The 24,298-nt window shown below is 44.9% G+C and overlaps 1 protein-coding gene across 1 annotated transcript in view; it reads right to left on the reverse strand.

The window, feature by feature from the left end:
* Positions 1–24,298, reverse strand: part of LOC126198489 (protein kibra) — a 222,641-nt gene that overhangs the window by 85,253 nt on the left and 113,090 nt on the right. The window lies entirely within an intron of this gene.

Consider the following 24,298-nt stretch of genomic DNA (forward strand, 5'->3'; position numbering starts at 1 on the left):
AGCGAACAAAACTGTATGATAGTTACTTTTCACACATGGTGTTTTACCGGTAACTGCCATTTGCTTTATTTTTCACAACATGTCGTCTGGACTACCTGTTTAGTCTAATGTTGTCAGAAGTTGGCGTAAAAAGCCGAGAGTCCGCTCAAGTGAAATATAAAATAAATATTATTGTGGACCATCAATACTGTATTATTCAGTTTTAAATTATTTACAAAATTACAACAAAACGCATTGTATTTCGTATCATTTTCACTCAATTCGATTTTGGAAAATAATCGTCCTTTTAGTTCTGTTTCAGTTTTTCATTTACTTTTTCCCCGACGACGAGTATCGTTTTCCACAGAGTAAAAACATCGCTACAGTCAAACGAATTTTGTGCCGCATAATCCACTAACTAATCAACGCACTCCAGTAACTTGGTGTGCATGATAACGGTTTCCTCACTCGCCTAGTTTTCGCTCTTGCTCTACCGAACGCACTTTACTCACTGTATCCGCGTCAATTAGCTGCTCAAATCTCCGCTCATATTTAACCATTCAAGTTTCGTTATGAGGGCGTTGCTGTAGCGTATATGCACCGTAGCGCAACTCCGATGCGGGTATATAAGCACCGACACGTAGGCAAGGGATTAGTGTGGGATTAGTGTCTTTCCGACGTGCGTGTGGTAAATGCGGAAAGGTGATCTATGGTGACGTTAATAGCAAAGGCGTCCAAACAGGACCAACGTGCTGTTACTCTTTTCTTGGCAAACAATGGGAAAAAATGTATATGCGGCAACACGTGTGTCGAAAGACATCGTTGTGGAGCGGTGCACCCCGCCAAGTTCCATGCTGGTCGCTATTCGACACAGAACACCGGTCAATGTAGAAGGCCAGCCTCAACCATTATCAGAAGTTACGCCAACAAATGTGGGAGACACTCGTTTACCCGTCCTACAGTCTTGGTATCTTCCCATGCGATTGTCACGCCTTCGGTCCCTTAAAAAAAGCCTTGAAAGGTCGACGATTCCTGTCGGACGACAATGTGCAGTAGGCAATTACTGAATACTTCACACAAAAGGGTGCCGTGTTTTACCAAAGGGGTTTGTTCAAACTGTTGCATCGTTTGGGGTGACTGCCTCAGTGTTCACGGCGACATTGCCTGAACAGAAACATTTTGATCGCCACTTATAACAACACTTCAGGTTTTGGTCTTTTTTTAAATCGCCGAGCTGTGCACGGACATTTCTCAAGCTGGACAATTACATTTGGATAACAGGGACGTTGCTGATTATCATACCTCCCTAATAGAGTGGCTGTAATGCGGCAAAGATCCTCAGATACGGTGCGACAAATTTTAAATTCGGTTTTTATGCGTGAACATGCTGAATCCTGCAAGTGCAAATAGTGGCGCGGATGTTCGCTTACGTGAACCACGCGTACAGGATCTTCGCCATGTTCGTTCAGGGCATGGTCTCGGAAATAAGGTTTCAAGAATGTGCGTGAAGAGTAGTTTATAGTAGTGACTTAAGATACTAGAGGTGGCTGGTACGGGTTTATCTGTTTTGGTGATCCATGCCGGTATTTCAATCGATTATCAACCTTTGATTTCAAAGGCAGGAACCTGTTAGTTACGAAACGATGCGGTTAAAAAACACAGTGGGTAACGTCATGATGCGTCGATTTCCTCTGGTAGGCTACCACAGAAGACAGAGAATTTGAAGATTTTTGCGACCATCCTGCAACAGGAGGACGGTGAGAGATACGGACCCACTGGCCAGCATCCACCATCCGGCATCCCTTTTTTCGGTGTGCTGTCGCAGACAAGTGTGGGCCCTTCTAACGCTACATCAGACGCGCCGCCGTCGGGTATTTTTACGGCCGGCACTTTTGAGGAATTTAAAGCCAGCAGGCGGTGTGGCGTGGCTTGGAGTGGCGGCTCGTCTGTGTCGCTCACCTTTCTCGCCCGTCGGAACACGAGCCGCTCCCGGCCTCGCGATGAGTTTCCCCAGCACCCCGTCAATGTGTACAGCTACTGCTGGACTGAATGACAGTAATCGTTGGAGGTTTACATAAAGCTAAGTCTTCTCCAACGCTAATGCACCATCACTACTCGGGAGAAATATCTTGTGGGCGTTTCATCGAATACTGGAAACGAGCATATCACTGTTTTTGAAAATCCCGCGTTATAAATCAGTCCTTGCTGTTGAATGCATGAATGACAGAGCGTAGTTTCGATGCAGATGTAGCACTGAGACGACAGAATTCACGGGATACCTACTAACATCGTATCGGACCTCCTTCAGCCCGGCGTAGTGCAGCAATTCTACGTGTCAAGAACTCAACAAGTCGTCGGAGGTCCACTGCAGAAATATTGAGCCATATTGTGTCCTTAGCCGTCTGTAATTGCGAAAGTATTGCCGGTGCAGGATTTTGTGCACGAACTGACCTCTCGATTGTGTCCCGTAAATAATCGATAGTATTCATGTCGGGCCAATTGGGTGGCCAATTCATTCACTCGGGTTGTCCAGAATGTTCTTCTAATCAATCGCGAACAACCGTGGCCCGGTGACATGACGCGTTGACTTCTATAAAAATTCCATCGTTGTTTGGGAATATGAAGTTCAGGAATGGGGGCAAATGGTGTCCACGTAGCCGTACTTCACCATTTACAGACAATGATCGGCTCAGCTGGACCAGAGGACTCAGTCCGTTCTATGTAAACACAACCCACACCACTATGGAGCCAACACCGGCTTGCGCAGTGTCTAGTTGACAACTTGAGTCCAAGGCTTCGTGAAGTTTGCGCACTCGAACCCGCCATGAACTCTTACCAACTGAAATCGGGATTCATTTCACCAGGCCACGCGTTTTCCAGTCGGCTAGGGCACAACCGATATGGTCACGAGCTCAGGACAGGCGCCGCTGGCGACGTCGTGCTGTTAGCAAACCACTCGCTTCGGTCATTTGCTGCTATAGCCCATTAACGCCACATTTCACCGCACTGTCCTGAGGGATACGTTCATTGTACGTCCCACAATGATTACTGCGGTTATTTCATACTGTGTTGGTTGCCTGTTAGCACTGACAACTCTACGCAAACATCGTTGCTCTCGGTCGTTAAGTGAAGGCCGTCGGCCACTGTGTTGTCTGTGGTGAGAGGCAATGCCTAAAATTTGGTATTTCGAAATACGTCCACTGGGGAGCAATCTAACGGCTGTGTTGCCTGGTCGGTTAATAAAAGGGCAGTTAATGCTGTCTGTGGGTGACGCTGGAGTTGCCATCCGATGATGTCCCGCATATGCTGGACTGGAGGCAGATCTGGCGTTCGAGCAGTCAAGGCAAGATGTCGACACACTGTAGAGCATGTTGGGTTATAACAACGGTATGTGGGCGAGCGGCGGCATTCGCCGGCCAAGTGATCCCATTCCACAGGAGTAGACTAAGTGACAACCCGGAAAGTTCATACTGTCTATTCTTTCAGCAACAGGTCAACATTACGGCACGTTTTCTACAAACGCAAGCACAACCGGAGAGTCGAAAGGACGCGCGCACCCAGGTGCCGGGGCACCGTAGTGTTGGGACGGCCCGCGAGCAGCAGAGCACGCGACGCGTGCCGAATAAAGCGACGCAGGAATGCCCCTTATCGAGCGCCCGTGATAACCGTAATAGCCGGACGACGGGCATTCCGGCGCTATCGCCTGTTCGCTGTCTCGTCTTTTGTTCTGGACGGGGCGCCCAAACACAAAGGCAGTCTGTTAGCGCGGCCGCAACAGGCGAACGCGTTGACCGTTCTCTCTGGAGGACGACGTTTTGACGAGGTCGATGGCAGCTTTCCTAAACAAAAGGAGCGCACCCGTCCCACTCGACACAACCTCTTCTTCCCGAGAAAATCGCAGGAAAATCTTATGCATATATTCGAACCCGTGTGGATCTCCTATTCTTTGTTTCAAACGATAGCCAACGTGGGCAAAATGGCTCTGAGCACTATGGGACTTAACAGCTATGGTCATCAGTCCCATAGAACTTAGAACTACTTAAACCTAACTAACCTAAGGACATCACACAACACCCAGCCATCACGAGGCAGAGAAAATCCCTGACCCCGCCGGGAATCGAACCCGGGAACCCGGGCGTGGGAAGCGAGAACGCTACCGCACGACCACGAGATGCGGGCCAACGTGGGCAAATTGAACATTGGTTGACTGATGTTTCTAAATATACGACTATATTTGCTGCTGAATGACAGAACTCTACGAATTGTGGGGAGAATCGCCCACACAATGGACACCACAGGAAAATAAAAAATCGAGAAACGGCAAGCAATGGGCCAGTCAGGACCGACCCATCGCCGTGTCACTCCGCCCATGGCGCACTGGATGTGTTATCTACATCTACAAGTAAATGATTACTCTACAATTCACAATTAAGTGCCTAGCAGACGAGTCAATGAACAAGGTTCAAGTTATTTCTCTACCGTTCCACTGTCGAACAGCACGTTGGAAAACGAGCACTTAAATCTTTCCGTGCGAGCTCTGATTTCATATATATATAATTCGATTTTCTCACTCTGAGGAGAAAGTTGGTGACTGAAATTTCTTGAAAAGGTACTGCCGCAACGAAAATCGCCATTGTTTTCGTGATTATCGCCTCAATTCGTGTATCATATCCGTTTGGAGCAACCATTTCTCAATCAAGTAACTCTTCAACCGGTATCACGACGCTGAGTGCACCCCGTACCAGCTCTCCCACCAAGGAAAAGTCCTTGGCAGTAGCGGGAATCGAACTCTGGTCCTCCAGATAACAGCCAGACTGAGTGACCACTGAGCTACAGAAGCTAAAGCAATATAATAAAAACGCCTCAAACTTTAAGTTTCAACATCAATCTCTGACATGTATACACATTTTTATTTGTATGCAGCACTTTTCCTTTAAGTGGTGTATGCTTTCTAATACCAGTTATTTTTTGAGAGTCGTATGGTCGTCCCGAACAAAAGAAATGCTACAGCCACTACAACCCTCGTTATAAGCGCATTAACATCATCGCCGGAATATCAGTGACCGACTGCGGAAATTCTCGTGCTTGTCTCTTGTAGACTTGGCCTTCCTCCATTGTCAGGACTGGAGACGCCCATCAGCTGTGCTTCAGAGTGCACCACAAAGAAAGAGCGCGTCGCTCGGTTGGCGGCACAGCACAGCGTCAGTCGACACGTGCGAGTTCCGCTGTTCTAGCGTGCACGTGTGTCGGCGTGACAGTGATTCACTGCAGCGCTGCTGAACCGAGGGCACGAACGGCTTCCTCATATCAACAGACTCTTGGAACATCGTCGGTCCAAAGTGCCAGAAACAGATAATAGCTACAAATGATGAACTTCAGCAGGCGCCGAATACAATTATTGTTATATTTTATTACAGCTTCTCGAACAGAGGAGAGGATAAAGGTGGTATTGACTGGTAGTGGTAGTAGAATAAGGGCAGAAGAAATAAAAACCATTTGTGATGCTGACCATGCAGTTCTGCTACCATAGATTAAAAATAATCTACAGAAACCTTGACATACATTTGACATGGCAGCCAAAAACCTAAATATGGACATATCTGCTCGAGAAACCAAATGTATGACAATGTCTGCGGAACCAATTAGTTGCAAATCGAAGTTAGATAGAAAATTATTTAACAGGTAATGACATTTAAATACCTTGGTATTGAATTGTCCAGCAGTGAAAATGCCGCAAAGGAGTTAGCGAAGGAACAGAAAAAGCAAACAAAGTAGCAGTGTATTTAAATGATATAATTTGGGAAAAAACAAACACCTTGGAAAAGATGTAAAGGCAAGAATATACAAAACAATAATGAGACCAATTATAAAGTACACAGCTGATACAAAATCAAAAACATCAAAAATTAGAAGACTTTTTGAAACCGCGGAAATGAAAATTTTGCGGAGGATTGCGGGGGAAACTGCGGGAGATAGAGATAGATTGAGAGAGAGAGAGAGAGAGAGAGAGAGAGGAGTGAAAGTATTAGAAAAGAATTCAAACTGGCTCCATTAATGAGTGGGCACATTAGAAAATGCAATAACGTAGCGAATACATAGACAATGTGGATGAACGAAAGATTGTGAAAATCGCAACAAATAAATCACCATCCGGCCGTCCACGGGAAAGATGGAGGAGCGACAACCTAAACGTAGACTGAAGCATACTGTTATCAGACTTCAGACTAGGAAGAAAGGAGGAGGAAGAAGAAGAACAAGAACGAACAAAAACAAGGGGAGGAGGACGAAGCTGACAATACACGACAATCTCTACTTTGCATACATACAGTAACTCACTGGCTTAAGAGTACATACTTTGTCGTTATTCTATTTAAGAGTATTTGTCAAAGTACAGATGTTAGGTTCGGGGTGAACAGAGGCGAAGAGACTTGCATATTTCTGTATTATTCGGAACCTTTGATCGCTACTTAATGGACCCCAAGCTATATAGAGTTACTCTGTATGGAAAAAGATTGTAACTTCAAGTGCCCGTACTCGCTACTGTGTTACGGGTATGATACAAGGGTCAAACACAAGCAACTATTACTATTGTCTTTGAATATCTACCCACTGCGCTTGTCTATTTTCAAATTTGTGTATTCTTCCGCTTCCTCGCAGATACCGAGACGCAACGAAGAAATAGCTCACCCAGACAGCAGACATCTGTCTCTGAATGATTTCGTGAACATTGCGTGAACGTACCAAGCGGAACGTTGAATCATTTGGAGAGCTCGCACTCTGAGACCGATCGTGAGCACGTAGTAACGAATTGCGCCACAAAGATTGTGTTATTACTCTTCGTCTTACTTTACTCGACAGATTTTTCAAAACAGAGGCTATCTGTGCGCGCCTTCAGTATTTTTTTATTTTTTTATTTTATTTATTTATTTTTGCTATAAACAAATAGTTTTTGCAGTGTCACACATCTGTCACAATCGTCTTCGGCCGTGGTTTATGAAACAGTCCTCAATTTTGTTGCATCAGGATTGTGATAGGACCGCCGCAAGGTTTACCCTTAAAGCTGAACGTAAATTAACTACTCACGAGGCAACATGATATCTTTGTATGAAAAACAAATTTGAGGGTATACTACTATTAGATAGGCCATAAGTAATATTGAGTAGTGTTGAAGTAACTTACGGGAATGCAGCCGGGTGACGTCGTCGACAACCGCCGAAGCCGGCCGGTGTGGCACGTGCGGTTCTAGGCGCTTCAGTTTGGAACCGCGTGACCGCTACGGTCGCAGTTTCGAATCCTGCCTCGGGCATGGATGTGTGTGATGTACTTAGGTTAGTTAGGTTTAATTAGTTCTAAGTTCTAGGAGACTGATGACCTCAGAAGTTAAGTCGCATAGTGCTCAGAGCCATTTGAACCAATTTGAACAACCGCCGATATTTCAACAGTGGCACACCCTGTCACCGCTGTGTGAAGGTCCTCATCGTCGGAAAATATCCCCAACCTCCGATGTTTTGCCTCTATTGGCTGGACATTGTCATTTGTGGCCGATGTAAACGGCCTTCTTTCCCTATCTGCGTCATCTGCGTCTGCGCTGCTTTGGTCAAATTGTTGGGACCATTTCACAATTGTCGGACGCTACTTTGCATTTGGTTCTTAATAGTGCCAGAATTTCACGGTGAATTTGTGTCCAGAATTAGACGTTTTGCCCACAGGAATCATACTGTACCACGTAATTCAACGTTGGAGAGCACAACCAGTTGTCGCGTCATTTTACTCGGACGCTGTGATGCGCCTGTTTTAGTTATCACCCGCAAACATTTTCACGCTACTTTGACAAATAACAGAAAGAAATTAGAGTTCCGGCGCCAGGGACTCAACAGTTAGCAATTCACCTGCTGCAGGTTCCCAGTGACCTTGGTCGAGCAAGCCATCAAAGCAGGTGGCACGAGGATGGGTGGAGTTCGCAGTCACCGCCTCTCGCACGAGCGGGAACAACGTGACTGCAACTACACGAAGTAAACGAGATTAGTTCCACGCTAAAATCATAACATGCGGTCGCACTGTGAACATTAACTATCCAGGACTCATTACTTCGAGGAGCTAATTCTCCACAGGAGAAGTTCTCTATCTCGTGACAAAGATTAGGTTTATGTGATCGCTGTTGCTTTTATTATTGCACTACTGCAGTACAGATACACCGAAAGTGTTGTACACTGTTCACAGGTTACCCTCGTCACGTGTGTTTTAACCACTTGCGTTTGCACTTAGATGCCAAGTAGTGAAAGAACGTACGCGAACACAACTGATGTTTTGAGAAACATGACAATGTCAGCATTGCATATGTTCACTTATATATATAATTGACAACTCTCTCCCTTCAACTTAAGCCGGCCATTGTGGCCGAGCGGTTCAAGGCCCTTTAGTCCGGAACCGCGCTGCTGCTACAGTCGCAGGTTCGAATCCTGCCTCGGGCATGGATGTGTGTGATGTCCTTAGGTTAGTTAGGTTTAAGTAGTTCTAAGTTCTAGGAGACTGATGACCTCAGATGTTAAGTCCCATAGTGCTCAGAGCCATTTGAACCATTTTTTTGATGGTCATAACAGTTTGTCACAGGGTGCTTCTGTTCTTTTAAATTCGTTAAACATCAAACATCGACTGTACGTAAGTGCAGACCTTTACAGCTGAAGGACGTCGATGGTTAATAGAGCAGACACATCTCCGTATTTTAAAATACTTACACTGTAAGAGCTATATTCTTTATCTTGACGGTGCTCCTCTACGAAACTGGAGAACTTGGGAATTTTCCACTCCCGTATAACAGAAATGTCGTCTCATATATATAATTTTGTCGTCTCATATATAATTATTAAATAGAGAAAATAGCGCCTTAAATATTTCTACAAAGACCTGGCCTACTCAACAACACGATTTTGTTGGACATAAGTTGATGCAGTTAACCTTCCTACGACAACGTAGATATCGGCAAAATGTTGAGTAAGAAAATCGGACAGTGCGGAAGAAATGAGCGGCGACGCTTGTAGGACTATTTCTTCTTGTCTTTTTCGCTGGACATCAGGATATGCGGTGTAAAAATAGCCCCGAGAAGAAGAACCTCGCAACGCATCGGAGACAGACCGCAGAACTTGTGGACGGCTGCCTTCCATCACACAGAAAGAGCGTTCTGTGAGATGATACATCCAACCGCGCTGCTGTGCTTTCTCGACAGAGCGTCGAACTGTTTATGTTCCCCCTACAGGTTCGACGCAAATAATTGGACGACATAGCTCGTTCTGCAATAGGGAGTATAAAAGAAGAAATCGAATTTTGAAGTGTGTTTCGCAACACTCATCACCTGCATCCATTTTCGAATTAGTAGTTTATCTGTTTGACGATAAATATGTTCAACCCCTTCCCACTACCCCCTCCTCGATCAAATCAGGGCGAAAATTACTGCACAGCATGAGCTACATAAAGCGTAAGGCCAAATAGTTGGGGGGGGGGGGGGGGGACTAGAGTTATGTGAAAACTGCAAAGAGTGATCTATTTCGTTGAAGAGAGAGAGAGATGTTACAGATAATATAAATTCACATCTACATCTACATATATACTACGCAAGCCATCGTCCGGTGCGTGGCGGAAGGTACGTTGTACCACTAATAGTCATTTTCTTTCTTCTTCCACTCGCGAACAGGGCGAGGGGAAAACGACTGTCTATGTATTCTCATACCTTATTTCCTTATCTCCGTGGTCCTTCGGCGAAATGTATGTTGGCGGTAGTAGAATCGTTCTGCAGACAGTTTCACACGCCGGTTCTCTAAAGTTTCTCACTACTGTTCTCGAAAAGAACGTGACCTTCCCTCCAGGGATTCCCATTTGAGTTCCCGAAGCATCTCTCTAGTGCTTGTGTACTGATCCAACCAATCGAAAGCAAATCTAGCAGCCCGCTTTTGAATTTCCGCGGTGTCTTTCATTAATCCGACTTGGTGGGGATCCAAATACCAGCGCGACACCCAAGAATGTGCTGCTCTAGTGTTCTATATGTGGTCTCCTTTATAGATGAGCTACACTTTACTGAAATTTTCGCAATAAACCGAAGTCGATGTCTTTCATTAATCCGACCTGGTGGGGATTCAAATACCAGAGCAACGCCCAAGAATGTGCTGCTCTAGTATTCTATATGTGGTCTCCTTTATGAATGAGCTACACTTCCCTGAAATTTTTGCAATAAACCGAACTCGACCATTCGCCTTCCCTATTACGATCCTGATGTGCTCGTTCCATTTCATATCGCTTTGCAACGTCAGGCAAAGGTGATTAATCGACTTGACTGTGTCAAGCAGCAGACTGCTAACGCTGTATTGGAACATTACGGGATCCTTTTTCCTACTCATCTGCAGTAATTTATATTTTTCTACATTCACCGCACCAACTGTTATTCATCACACCAACTGAAAATTTTGTTTAAGTCCTTTACAGCAAAGTCCATTGTTTAAGACTAACACCAATCTCAAAAATACTTCACCATTTAAGAACTAATGACGTCAAGAAGAGGTTATCACAGAACAACGGTACTCAGTTGTTATGAACACCAAAGCGCGTTAGTACGTATGGTCCTACAGAAGCTGGAATGCCGACCTTAGAGCTGGCTTAGCCAGCCAACCTACAATTTAACGTGGCCTCAGAGTCGCGTTGCAAGTCAGAGTACATCCGTCATTAATTTCAGACACCTACATATCAGCATAGCTCCGTGCCCTGAGAGATTTAATACAAAAATAGTTTTTGCGCACACTCTAACATCACAACCACGTAGTGGACACTTCTTGCGTATACTATTATTAGTCATCAGGCGGTACCGGCTGTAGTTGCTATTACAAGTTGCTACCGTGTACCTACTTTGAAAAACTACTGCAGTAAAAACATTTGAGTTATAAACAAAGTGTATACAAACGAGTCCCAATCGCCCGGGGCGCAGACGAGCTGCATCGACGAGGTAATTCGTGCCCGCATTCCAAAATAAGAAATAATGAAGCACGTAACAGACATTAGACACGCGAGAGCCTCGGTTTCCAAGAGGGACGGTAATAAGAACAAGATGGTAACTATGGTACACATTATGGCTCCCAAAAAAGTCTCGGCAGAGCCTCTCTGAGAGAGGTAACAGCCCATCACGAAGCGCTGCGGCAGACGCCTGAGGAACGCCAACAAAAATATTGTGTTACTGCTCGAGGCATCTGGGGCGAATAACGTCAACGAGGAAGCCCGTACCCTATAGGTACTGTCATTAGCAGACGACTCGTCACCAGAGTCGATATTTTTAAACAAATTTCTCAAAGCATCCTGAATTATATTAGCATTTAGTAGTAAAGTGCGTAAAACTCCATCCATCTGAAGAAAATCACAAGATTATATCGAAATGGTATCAACGTTAACTACACCGGCAGTATAATAAATTTCACAAATTTCGTGTTGTTTGTGAGAAACTGGGTAACAGCGATCACAGCAATTTTATGACCCAGGTAGAACAATTACAGGAATTATTGACTTCGAACAAACAGTGCTTCTCCGGTGACCGACAACCATCAATAGGAACTTTATCAGTGGTACATGAAATACAAATAGCCAACAGAACAGAAGTACTGAGAGATAATTCGCTGTGCTTCTAGAATCTACACTCTACACAGTTTGTCTCTCGCATACTGTTTAGTCGATGGTTACCGCAGTAATGAGACAACACCAGTTCTATTTCGATCTGATCTGCAGTAATATAGGGCGGCTGAAGTTGAACGCCTCACTGATAGCGAGGTCACCAGGAACGAAACATACAAATGGGGAACCATACGCGAAGGAAATAGCCACCGCCGTATCGGTGAATCGTCCCTGTATGAGATTGAATTCATTTAGGAATCTACTTTTGGGCTGACGACAAAAAACTGCTATTAACATGAGGGCGGATTTAGTGAATGATTACTCAATATCAATTAATTGGATCAGTGTGGACTGTGTGGGGCGAACTGCAAAGGAACTTGTTGCTCTCTAATTGTTTGTTGACAAATGTGTGTTCACTTTGTTGACAAGTAAGTTCACCATAACTGGGCAGCGACTCATTTTGTACACGGTTCTCGTGAGCCTCACAACAGGAAAAGAAGTTCTATTCCTTCGTCAGTACTTTCACCTAATCTGATCCTGCTAGTTTTCTATTCTTATCGTCACACAAGCTTTCGCAGGAAACTTGCAGCGAGCACAGATGAATTCTTGCCAAGAATCGTTACCACGGCTGTTCTTGCCCTAACTACTTCAGGACCGTATGAATGGATGCACCGTACTTACTCCGCAGTATCCCTCCGTATACCAGATACGTCCAAACTTCCCTAAAGTAGAGGAAATTATATTCCGTGAAAATTTTCACGGAACAAACATCGGCGCTGCAGAACCAGCTGTGGGAAAATTTTAAACAGAACTTCTATGGAACAGTCTACAGTTTGTAACCACTGCACATTGTCCTTTATGTCCAAACAAGGATAATAAACGCACGGACACGGAAAATTGAGCGTCTATCCTCCGCTTCCTTCGGATTTGACTTGTCCCCCTTCGTTTAGGAAACCTATCGCTAAACGATTCTTCGGGATCTATCTCAGCATACAGAAAAACAGGAGTGAATGAAGGTTTTGTTCCATGTTCATTGTCGCTTACTAACAGCTTTAAATGTCGCTCGCTCTCTACCATTTCACAAGTCTCAATAGCTAACACTAGGCTAACTGATTCTATCAGTACGATTCTCTTGAATGTAATAGCAAGGAACTCAATTAAATGTTTCCGGAAGAGATGTTTGAATGGCAATGGCAAGTTTTCTCAATGATGCACGCAGAAAATATCCAATGGTGGAAATAAATTACTCGACCTAAATTCATTGTTACAATTATTTTGAATTGAATTTTCGTACAAAAATATTTTCTTATTTATGCCAAGAGAGAAAATGAAACAGATAAACGACCAAATCGAGCTATAGAAGATGAGAATGTTGTTTTTACTCGGAAGGATGTGGAAATAGCAAAGAAATATAAATAAATAGTGATGTCGTGTTCCTTTGCAGGATGTCCGACGAGTCACCAGTTCCGTCTTGACTTTGTAAAACTGGGGAAGTAGCCATCGCTACTTTGAAGCTGATAATGCACGATCACTTTACAAAATATTAGAAAATAAAATGATTTAGTCCGATATTTGTGACTGAACTATCTGACGAGGTATAGCAGTGAGCTGCAGCCTATCGTGCTTTGTTCGTACCGTTTTTAAATTCTGTGCATCGCTCTAGTTGTTATTTTCTGCTGAATGTGAGATATTTCGCAGTTCACACAGTGGCGCGGTGCTCTTCTGCTCTAAAGAAATAATCATGCTATAATTGGAAAGGTACTCGCCTTCTCATGCTATGATATGTGCCTGGATGTCGTCGCGAGATATGCGTACGAAGCAATTTTTTTTTAAAAGCGTACTTGAATAGAAATTCTTTTTGGACAAGTCGCACACGTGGTTAATATCTCAGCTAAAAGACACCACGAACGGCAATGCATGCTCTACAACGAGCTCCCTCGCTGGCCGCAGGACTGTAAGAAGTTCTTGCGGTAGGGCGTTCCATTCCTCAACCAGCCTGGCTGTCAGCTACTGGATGCAAGTGCCGGTCTGCAATACGAGTCCCCAACGTATCCCACACGTGCTCGATGGGATTTAAATAGGGGGCATTACCAGATTAGACAATTCGCTGAATATCCTCTCGTTCCATCAGCTCCTCTGCATGCGCTGTGCGATGCGGTTGCGCATTGTCATCCACAAAAATGAAGTCAGGGGCGGATACAACCCTTAAAAGACGTACATGGCGAAGGTGTACAGTGCCACAATAACATTGACGGGCGAGCGTACAGTGCTCGCACATTTAGAGGTCAGTATGACCATGAAACTTTTTGCCTCCCTAAACAACAAGACATGGGGTGCATTATGGTACCTCCAGAAACAGTCCTCAGGCTGCGTCTGCTCTCTTCCGAGAACAGCACGTGAGTCCACTCATCGATGGTCGCGTCCATGTGCTCTTGGCACCATCGCAGACAGTTCCGGCGATGTGCGGGTGTCAACGAAATAGGACGTACATGTCGGATGGCAAAGAGACTACCCCCATGCAGTCGCCGTGGCTCAGCGGAGCCTGCGAATTGCATGCCTTGCAGTCATGTTAAATGTGGTTGCTACTGCCCCCGTTGTCTGACGCGGGTCACTTCTTGCCCGCGGCGCAATGTAGCGGTCACCTGTTGATTTAGTTGGATTCCTCTCCTTCGGGCCAGCAGTTGCTGCGGTTCGGAACGCTCCCAGTGCCACGTGAAACAACGCTCTGAGCTATGTCAAACTTCTGGGCTACCTCCGCCACACTTCGTCCTACTTCCAGTTCCCCGATGCGTCTTCCCTGAATGAAGACATCCAACTGTTGTCTCTGGCTATGTTGTAATGAATAACAGCATCACAGTGCTCCGTAACTGCTCGCTGATTGCCACACATTGTCTTTTCACGTTCTTTCAACTACCACGACTTACCAGGCCAGCTCTATTTGACGCTACAGGCACACTCACCTCACGCCATGTGGCGTCCAGCTTTCTGTGCACGACTGAAACAGCTCTTGCAACATGCTTCAGCACTTTCATTCAATTCCACTGAGTTGTCAATATAGTACGTTAGTTTATCCATCTCGTTCTTATTTTGCAGTGCAATGTGCCATATACTATTTTGATCCAGGAGTACGGGAACTTCTTGTAGACCATACACAACGTTTGAACCTTGAAATATGGATACATCACTCGCTTAAGAGAATCCTCATACGAGTCTTTGTTAACAATCGACTAGATAAATGTCAACTTAATTCTACTTAATACTAAGCACGAATGGGCTTACAAAGTTCAGAAGTAAGTTGCTGCGTTGATATATACATGTTCATTTCTCTTTAAGCTACAGCTAGAATCAAATGTCAGCAATATTTAGCTTGAGTCCGGTGCTGTTACGTATTGCCGCCAAGAGCAGAGACCTCTGCGGGCTGGGCTTAACTGATGGGCAGCGCCACATTTTGGCGTTCCCAGCTCTGAGCGGCTTGTTTTACTGGCCTGCACAGCAGCTCCACCGTCGCACCGTAAAACTGTAGCTTCACCGCCACAGTGCGAAACAAATTACCGACCCCAGCCATCTCTCAGATAGGAAAATGCCGACAAGAAACTAAAACAATTACCTGCACTTAACACTTCGCATCGGTAACTGAACGTTAGGCGCAAACTTTTGTTTTCCGTACGCTTCCTCCAATAGGCTCGCAAATGGATTAAAGCTGCAACTCTTTTGAAAGTTCAAAAAAACGCAAATGATGCACTTTTAGTTTCACAAAATCACTTGCATATTTTCACGTAGTCGGAATTTACGCAATGCTTCGCTTCTCTGACATTAGTTTTCAGTGCATAAACTTAATATCCTTCGGAAAAGATGGGAGACCCACAATATCTGACGTAAGAGCAGTTATCGCTAACAGTAAGATGTCCTGGCTATTTCGATTCTGCTTCCGATTCGCTATGCTGTTTACACGAATTATTTCTTCTTTCAGACATGCAATTTGTCAAAAACAAATGACTGCGAGCACTATGGGACTTAACTTCTGAGGTCATCAGTCCCCTAGAACTTAGAACTACTTAAACCTAACTAACCTAACGACATCACACACATCCATGCCCGAGGTAGGATTCGAACCTGCGACGGTAGCGGTCGCGCGGTTCCAGACTGTAGCGCCTAGAACCGCTCGGCCACTCCGGTCGGCTGTCAAAAACAGACCCATATGATCCAAGTATGTTACCCGTGAGGCTCTTCAAACTAATGCGACAATACTTTGTAATGTGGAACGTAAGTCTTCCTAGATATTGTTTTTAGTGTTCCTAGATTTTTTTGTGCATCTGATGTGGAAATTTAAAAAACAGCATCGTTGTAAGCCTCCACTGTTTAATGTAAATGGTTCAAATGCCTCTGAGCACTATGGGACTTAACTTCTGAGATCATCAGTCCTGTGGAACTTAGAACGACTTAAACCTAACTAATTTAAGGACATCACACACATCCATGCCCGAGACAGGATTCGAACCTGCGACCGTAGCGGTCGCGCGGTTCCGGACTGTAGCGCCTAGAACCGCTCGGCCACCCCGGCCGGCTCACGTCAATGGATTGGTTCTCAACAACGCTGTTCATTAGCTGCTGTTATAAATGTTTTCATACGCAGCACGACCTCGTGTTGTCCGCTTTTGTGAGAAGAGACAGTGCTAAAAACGTGTCAGGGGGTATAAATACATAATAAAAATTTTATCTCTTGTTGACTCAACATATCCTTCCACAGTCCAGTACAAAGAGCACTGTGAACAGCGTACAAGTCCCGCAGAGTTGCCAAAAATTGTCAGTATCAGTTTGAATAATGCCAAAACATGTAGTTTGTAATGGATACTGACAAGCAGCTAGTGCACTCACAGCCGTTTGTCGTGAAACCTGAAAATTATTTCGTCGTCCGCCGCGATTCTCCTTGTAACTAACATTCCAGATGACCCTGGGTTCGAAAGGCTTCCAGCAGTGTTGTACCTTCCATTAGTGATGTTCTTTCTTTTTCGTGTAGCCAGCCAACGTTAAACTATACTAAAATGTGAATTTAGAAAGTATTCTCGTGTATCTGAACATTATTATGTACCCGAGACCAAATTAATACGTACAAAGGTCACACTGTTAAGTACAGGGAGGCTATTTTAAAATGGTAGCATTAGTTCGTTTGGTGATTAATAACCACAGTATATCATCTGTTCTGAGTTCCATTTTGTAAGAAATTGTGTTTTCTTCACCCCTCCCCACTCCATGAAACACACACACACACTCTTGTTGTCGACAGTTTTTGTTTGTGTCTGTTCGTGTATAAAGTGACCACTAACTATGACAATAGCGCACAGGAATATAATTACGAAAGATAATGCAGTTAAAACAGATATTAAGTGAAATTCAGTCATAGAAGATTACTTATTCGAATTTATTAACTCGCTTTATTTCCGCCTTTTGTCGCGCACGAGAAACTTCGAAATCGTCGCAGGTGAGGCAAAATCTTCGGCAGCGCACATCAAGAAATATACACTGTTGCAGCAGTACGCTGGAAGTAGAATCAGTTGAGGTATATTGCTACGTCTGTACTGTAGATACGACGCCATCACGATTGCCCCAGATATGAATCTCAACTTTCTCTCGTGCGCGTATGATACTGAAGAAGAGGAAAAACTTATAAACACTTAAAAGCGGAGAGTCTCTTTGAGATTTGTTCTTGCTTATGCTACGATAACTCAAGAAGTACGCGACGTATTGTTGAACAACACCCCCCCCCCCTCCCAACCACCATCACACCCAGACACCAATTAATTCGTTTCGTTCGATACGAAATACAGAGAGACTCTGAATTATGATGTCCATCATACATATATGTTCTTAATTATGAGCGGAACTATTCTGAAGGAAGGCTACGGCTATATTTAGCTTCCGCTATTAGGCTCGTAACAGTTCCGGTCATAACGGGGACTAAATCGATATCTGATAGGTCGTGGCACTTTGACTCCATCACTCACCACCGCGTACTTATTTGGGTGTAATGTGACACGTGGTGGACAAGGACTGTTTACCACGAGTATAATTCATGAGGGCTTTCCGTAAATTACACTTTTCAATGTTTTATTCATACACGTTCGTTGGCATGGGTGTAGTTACAAGAGTCCTGTAAAAGAAGCACCGACACCAGTTATGTATCGCGTCTCCAAAATGCTTTCTACCAACTATATCAGTCGAAAGATTTCTTCCACAGATACACTTATGAAATGTGATCCCCGTTGTCTCTACATTCTACATTTCAAGTGATTCCTCTCACAGACAGTAACTGAAAATAATGAAGTAATCAGCTCAGTGCAGTGATGACGCGTGCCGTTAATCTGCGTGCTCGAAGATAACAAGTATATTATTTCGAGCGTCGTGTTACTTATCGTGAGTAGCTATTTCAAACTACTGCAGAATAAGACCAACATGAGTAGCCTCACACCTAGCCTCAACAATACCTCAAAATCAATTTCACGCTGGGAATGGCACGAATCCATTCCAACGTATTACTAACTTTCTGAGGCCCCATGAGTAATTTTACATTATCCATAGTTGCCTTTGGCGGTTTTTACATACCGTTCTAGACAAAAGCAGAGCAGTCAAGAAAGGCACATACATAAGTGCTGTGACACTCACTAGCGATAAATGAAGAGAATAGAAGCTTTTTACAGATGCAGAAGAAACATAGTTATTACTGCTTTCGTTATTAACTCACAGACGAGAGGCCTGTAGTGCGATCTAACAAACTCCAACCCTACTGAGCACGCTTGCGCGCACTCGCGCTTGTGTGTGTGTGTGTGTGTGTGTGTGTGTGTGTGTATGTGGTGTGTGTGTGTGTGTGTGTGTGTGTGTGTCTGTGAGCGGGGGGGGGGGGGAGGGGGGGAGAGAGAGAGGGTGGCTGCGTGTTTGCGTACGTGCGTGTGTTCTTTCCACACAATCGACTTCTCATCGTCGAGCTACGAAAGTTAATGTACTTTTGGAATAAAATGAAATGTTCTGAAATTGTGGGCTCTGGATGATTTGGCTTGTAATCTGTTCCGAACGCGTCAGTCTGAGTGCACTTGACTAGTGCATCCAAAAGTCCCTCGTGCATACAAATGTCAGTTTCTGCCTAGTGTACGTCGGGTTGACTATTTTTCGGCAACGATGTTGAAAGTTCGTCAGGTGGGTGCAGGGGAGCTAAGAGAACTGAACCACCAGTTTCGTTCACTTGAATTTATTCTTAGAAACGATTTCGGAACGGCAAACATTTCTGTAACCGCGGAAGGCGGCCTGATTTCAGACGCTTCCAACTGCTCGGAAGCCTAGGAAATATGATCTACAACTTAACTAAAGCAATTATAGCTGTTTGTGCACCAGTTTTTTGACAAAAACGTAAAGTAGAACCCTGTCTCCGCAATGAAATTCTGTTCTACCCAGGACAAAATCATCAAGGTAAGGAAACATCTAGACTGTACGGTACGCTGTCTTCTCGCAGAATAGAATGATTGATTATGAGTACGTTCCACAAGCGCAGGCGTCAGCAATGGTATTGCATCTTTTTTCCTTGTATCGAAGAGATGAAATACTCGTAGTTGGCAAATGGTCAAAACTGGATGGGGAGCGACGCATGGTAGTTTTACCATTGCAATGTGACTGCGCAACCACCGCGCCATTCGCAAGGCTCTGTTAAGCACCGCACTACATTCCACTGTCCGACAGTCACGATAAATCTACTAGATTGAAACTTTCAAGGTAAATCTTACTCCCTCACCCACTGCCCCGCAATAAAAATTCTCACAAAGGAAAAATATATACTGGTATATTCAAATGTCAAGACGACAGTTATGTGCGTTTTCTGAAGACATTTTGAAAATAAAACTACTATGTATGAACGGTCGCATCGCTGCCGTATTCTGCCATGAATTTAGTGATTTTAACGAATTGAAAACGGTTTCCTTTCGTTCAGTTTTTTCGGCATAGTGGTCCATGTTAACTCTCCTTAGCGTACTGAACGGTTACGAGCCAAGGCCCGATGTGGCCACGTTTACGAGTGCAAGAGGATACAGTAGTTTGGGTCTAAAATCTAATTAGTAAATATTTGTGATTACAAGAGCAATTACATCTTAGTGTACACATCGTCTTGTGTACGATGCAGTGCTTGTCGTTTTCGGAACAAAGAAAGGCAACGGCGATCTCAGTTATTAGAGCTTTCGTCCAGAAGTTTTCGCTCAGACTATTCAATCGAGTATAATGTCAAAGACGCACCCTTCTGGAGTTTCTCCTGTTGCAACATAGTTTCCCTTGTTGCAACATCCGATACGACGAACATCTAAGCACTTTCCGTCGAGATCATTCGAAGTGCCGACCAAAAAGGCAAAAATTTCATTTATTTTTTTATTAATAAAGCGCTTACGTTCAGATACAGCCAACGTCGAAAGGCAATACTAGAACGGAGGAACTGAAACGACTATAGTTCTATCTAAGACGCTCAGCAGTAACATGAGTGACATTCACAAGACCTGTCTGGTATTAATAATTGTCCCTCCTCATTCTTCGAGCAATGTTGCATTTAACAGCACTTGAAATATTCGAAGAAATTTTGCAAAGTTTTTATTTGATGATTTTATAAATTTTTTAGTTCAAACATATTCTTCTTATGCGCGCGTCCCGCATCGGCGCCGGGTCGGCATGGTTATTAACAGATTTTGCACGGTTAATGTAGTGGGTGACAGGATGCTCCCCCCCCCCTCCCCCCCGAGTCACATGTCTATCGTGTATCCCAACTATTTGCGAGTAGCGTTATTCATATGAAAGTGTGCGGAAAATTCCTAAATGTCTGCGAAACTGAGGCGGGACCTGGGTTCCAGCCCGGTATTCAGTTGGTGGGATGTGGGAAGCCGCCTAAAAGCGTCATCCAGGGTCGCCGACACACTAACCCTCGTCGTTAATCCGCCGGATGCATTCCATCAGGAGCCGGCGCAGCTCCCCGTCCCCGGAAGCGGCGCTTTAACACACACGGCGATAAGGGAACGACTTTTTTATATTTTTTAAAGTTCACATATATTGAAGTGAAATTTACACGTGTCTTTTGTCTCCGTTCCTCTGACGAATGTCTCGAGAAGAGAGTTCTAATCACCAGTACTGACACACCCCTCAGGAGCCTTCTACCGCCAAAATTTGACTAGCGAAGCCTTCGTTGTCGAGGCAGTACTTTTTATGTTAACACCGGTAACAATGTAGAAATGAAGGAGCCGGCTTAACAGGTGCCCGATATGAGATGGTACGATTGGAAATCAAGATAGCGATGCTCTTGAATGAGACTTTCTGATAGCGAAGACAATTACTCTTCAAAGGCACTCGAGCACGTCGTGGAGAGATTAGCCGCATTCCACAGCCAAAGTATTAAGACGGCACAGCGATCACCGCAAGAAATAGTGCCACAGATGAGGTCAAGCTACGATAGAATTAAATCAGTATGCTCTTATGGAAGTAAAAGTAGTTGTGATAGATAGGCATCATCAGGTGATCCCTATCTTTTGCTGTTGCTAACTATCACTTGCTTGTACGTTATCACTTTCCGTTAGGGTTTCTTTCGTAATTGCGAGTGGTACCATTTTAAACTGTTTGTGCTTGCTACAACCATCTCTAATATTTAAATATTCTGCCTAGATTCTTGCAATTACACTAAGAATACTGCGATACTTAATCATGAGAGAACTAGTACACAAATTTATGCACATAGCGCAAATGGAAATGAAGTGCAGCTTGACACTGAAAGTAAAATAAAGAAAATGTGTCGAGTTCATCTGATAAAACTAAATTTTGTATTCAAGAGAAAAAAAGGGACAGGAGGACAAATAAACATATAGAACAGGTATAAGTTGAGTTCGTCAATGTGATTGTTATGCACTTGAAATGGAAACAGGTAAAGTATATGGACAAGGCCTGAAAGGAAGTCGGCCAGGTTTCCGGAGCTACGTGCTACTATACGGCTACGCAAAGGTCACGCAGTCCCCATAAATTACAGATCGGTGTTTTGAGGGAGCGGAGCAGGTGTCCGAGAGCGTCCCAAATACGTTCTATTAGGCCCAGATAGGAGAATTTGGTCCTAGGCAACAAAATTAGTTCACTATTATACTCCACAAATCACTGTAGTACTAATCTGGTCTTATGACACAGATAGTTATCCTGCTGGAAGATGCCATTGCCGTCGGGTAAGAAATCAAGCACGGAGGCATTCACGTGGTCCGCAACAATTTTACGCAGTCCAGAGCTATCATGATTTCTTCGAATCATACGACAGGTCTCATGGAAGTCTGGCGAATATTTCTCCTAGCATAATACTGCCGCCACTGTCTGTGTTCGTGTAGCGGTGAATATTTCGAACAGCTGTTCGCACTTATTACGGCGTATCCGGACACGATCCTCGACGTGGTGTAACAAAAAACATTATTCATCAGACCAGACGACACGATCCGTTAATCCATGGCCCGATTTCGATGATCCCGTGCCCACTGCAGTCGTATTTATGATGACGTTGAGTCAACATGAGAACACGTAAAGGTCGTGTTGCTGCGGAGTCCCATGTTCAACAATGTATACTGAACGGGGGACTTCGAAACACTTGGGTACTCGGTCGCCAGATCTCGCAAAGATCGCTATCTACCTTGCTTTTCAGAACGGGCAAGCCTCCGACTTCCACCTGTTGCGAGGCATGGATGTTCAACGCCTTGTAGCCTACTCGTAAGTCTCATCATCCTTCAACCACTTAGTCAGAAGCACACGATAGTAGCACGCGAACAGCCGATGAGTTTGGTCAGAACGGATGATAGTGATGTTTGGTTTGTGGGGCACTCAACTGCGCGGTCATCAGCGCCCGTACAAAGTCCCAAGTTTTACACAGTCCAATGTTTTTACATAGTTCAATCGAGCCACTGTCACGAATGAAGATGATGAAATGATTAGGACAACACAAACACCCAGTCCCCGGGCGGAGAAAATCCCCAACCCGCCGGGAATCGAATGCGGGACCCAGTGATCCAGAGGCAGCAAAGCTAGCCACTAGACCACGAGCTGCAGGCAGTTGGTACTGAGATACTCCCACCCCGGTGACGGGATAACTGCCTGCCCTTTGTGAAAGTCGCTTACGTCCAAGAATTTCCCACTTTACTATTTCCCCATTAGTCTCTGCTTCGCTTATATACTTTCCTCACCGCTTCAAGCACCCGCAAAGCTATCAGGTGACAATCTCGCAGTGATCATCAGCGGATGTTGAGCATTGCGTTTTGCTTGAAAATAATCGCACTTCACTTCCATTTCAGATTAGGAGGCAATTGTGTATTGAACCGGGGACCTAGAAACGACGGAGAGGCTTCGTCCCAGCCGTAGCCCTCAGCGGTTCACAAACCCATAACGGCCCACAGCAGTCCACCCACTTCACAGCCGTCCCACACCGAACCCTGGGTTATTGTGTGGTTCGGTCCCCAGTGAACCCCCAGGAACGTCTCATACCAGACGAGAGTAACCCCAATGTTTGCATGGTAGAGTAACTATGATGTACGCGTACGTGGAGACCGTGTTTGCGCAGCAATCGCGGGCATAGTGTAACTGAGGGGGAATAAGGGGAACCAGCCCGCATTCGCCGAGGCAGATGGAAAACCGCCTAAAAACCATCCACAGGCTGGCCAGCACACCGGATCTCGACACTAATCGGTCAGGCGGATTCATGCCGGGTACCGGCACGCCTTCCCGCTCGGGAAGCAGCGATTTAGACCACACCGCTAGCATATATATGTGGACTAGATTTGTGTGTTTAATTGCTGCTACAGATATTACGCCCAACAAAACATATTTCTGAAAGTAGAAATTGCAGACACATCGTCGTTGCAAACGTAAATTCCGGATCAGGCGGCGTCGCACTGATTGTGAGTGGCAACTGGCACGTCGGGTGCTGCCGCTATCTCACATGCCTCAGTCAGCGAGTGAGCGCGCGTCCTTTGGAACGCGGCCAACAGTGGCGTGACACACGCGTCATTACTCCGGGTTCGCGTGCGAGTCATCAGCACTCGCCTGGCGATATGGGGGCAAAGGTCCCGTGCTACGCGGTCCTCATGATGTATCTTGCGTTACCAGTACGAACGGCAGCCACTGACGAACTTTGGATTCTTTTAATAGGGACCGATGTTGGAAGTCCTAGGAGGAATGCTCAATATTGGAGGAATGCTCAATATTCAGGGATATGACAGGAACGCTCATTTGAAGCAAATAATTACATATGGACACATGCCCTAATCCGAATGGTTTAGCCGGCCACGGTGGCCGAGCGGTTCTAGGCGCTACAGTCAGGAACCGCGCGACTGCAACGGTCGCAGGTTCGAATCCTGCCTCGGGCATGGATGTGTGTGATGTCCATAGGTTAGTTAGGTTTAAGTAGTTCTAAGTTCTAGGGGACTGATGACCTAAGATGTTAAGTCCCATAGTTCTCAGAGCCATTTGAATCATTTGAACCGAATGGTTTCTGAGACAGAGCACTTTAAATGTACCTTTGTTTTTGGGCTAGTGCGCGCCTGTGTGTCTTACCCACCAAACCTCTTTCAAATTTTATTCTAGCCCAACCTACCTCGGTGCTTTCAACTTCTTTTCCCGGGACGGCTTTCTGGCATAGGAAGAG

The sequence above is a fragment of the Schistocerca nitens genome, chromosome 8 (assembly GCF_023898315.1).
Source record: "Schistocerca nitens isolate TAMUIC-IGC-003100 chromosome 8, iqSchNite1.1, whole genome shotgun sequence".
Taxonomy (NCBI): Eukaryota; Metazoa; Arthropoda; class Insecta; order Orthoptera; family Acrididae; genus Schistocerca; species Schistocerca nitens.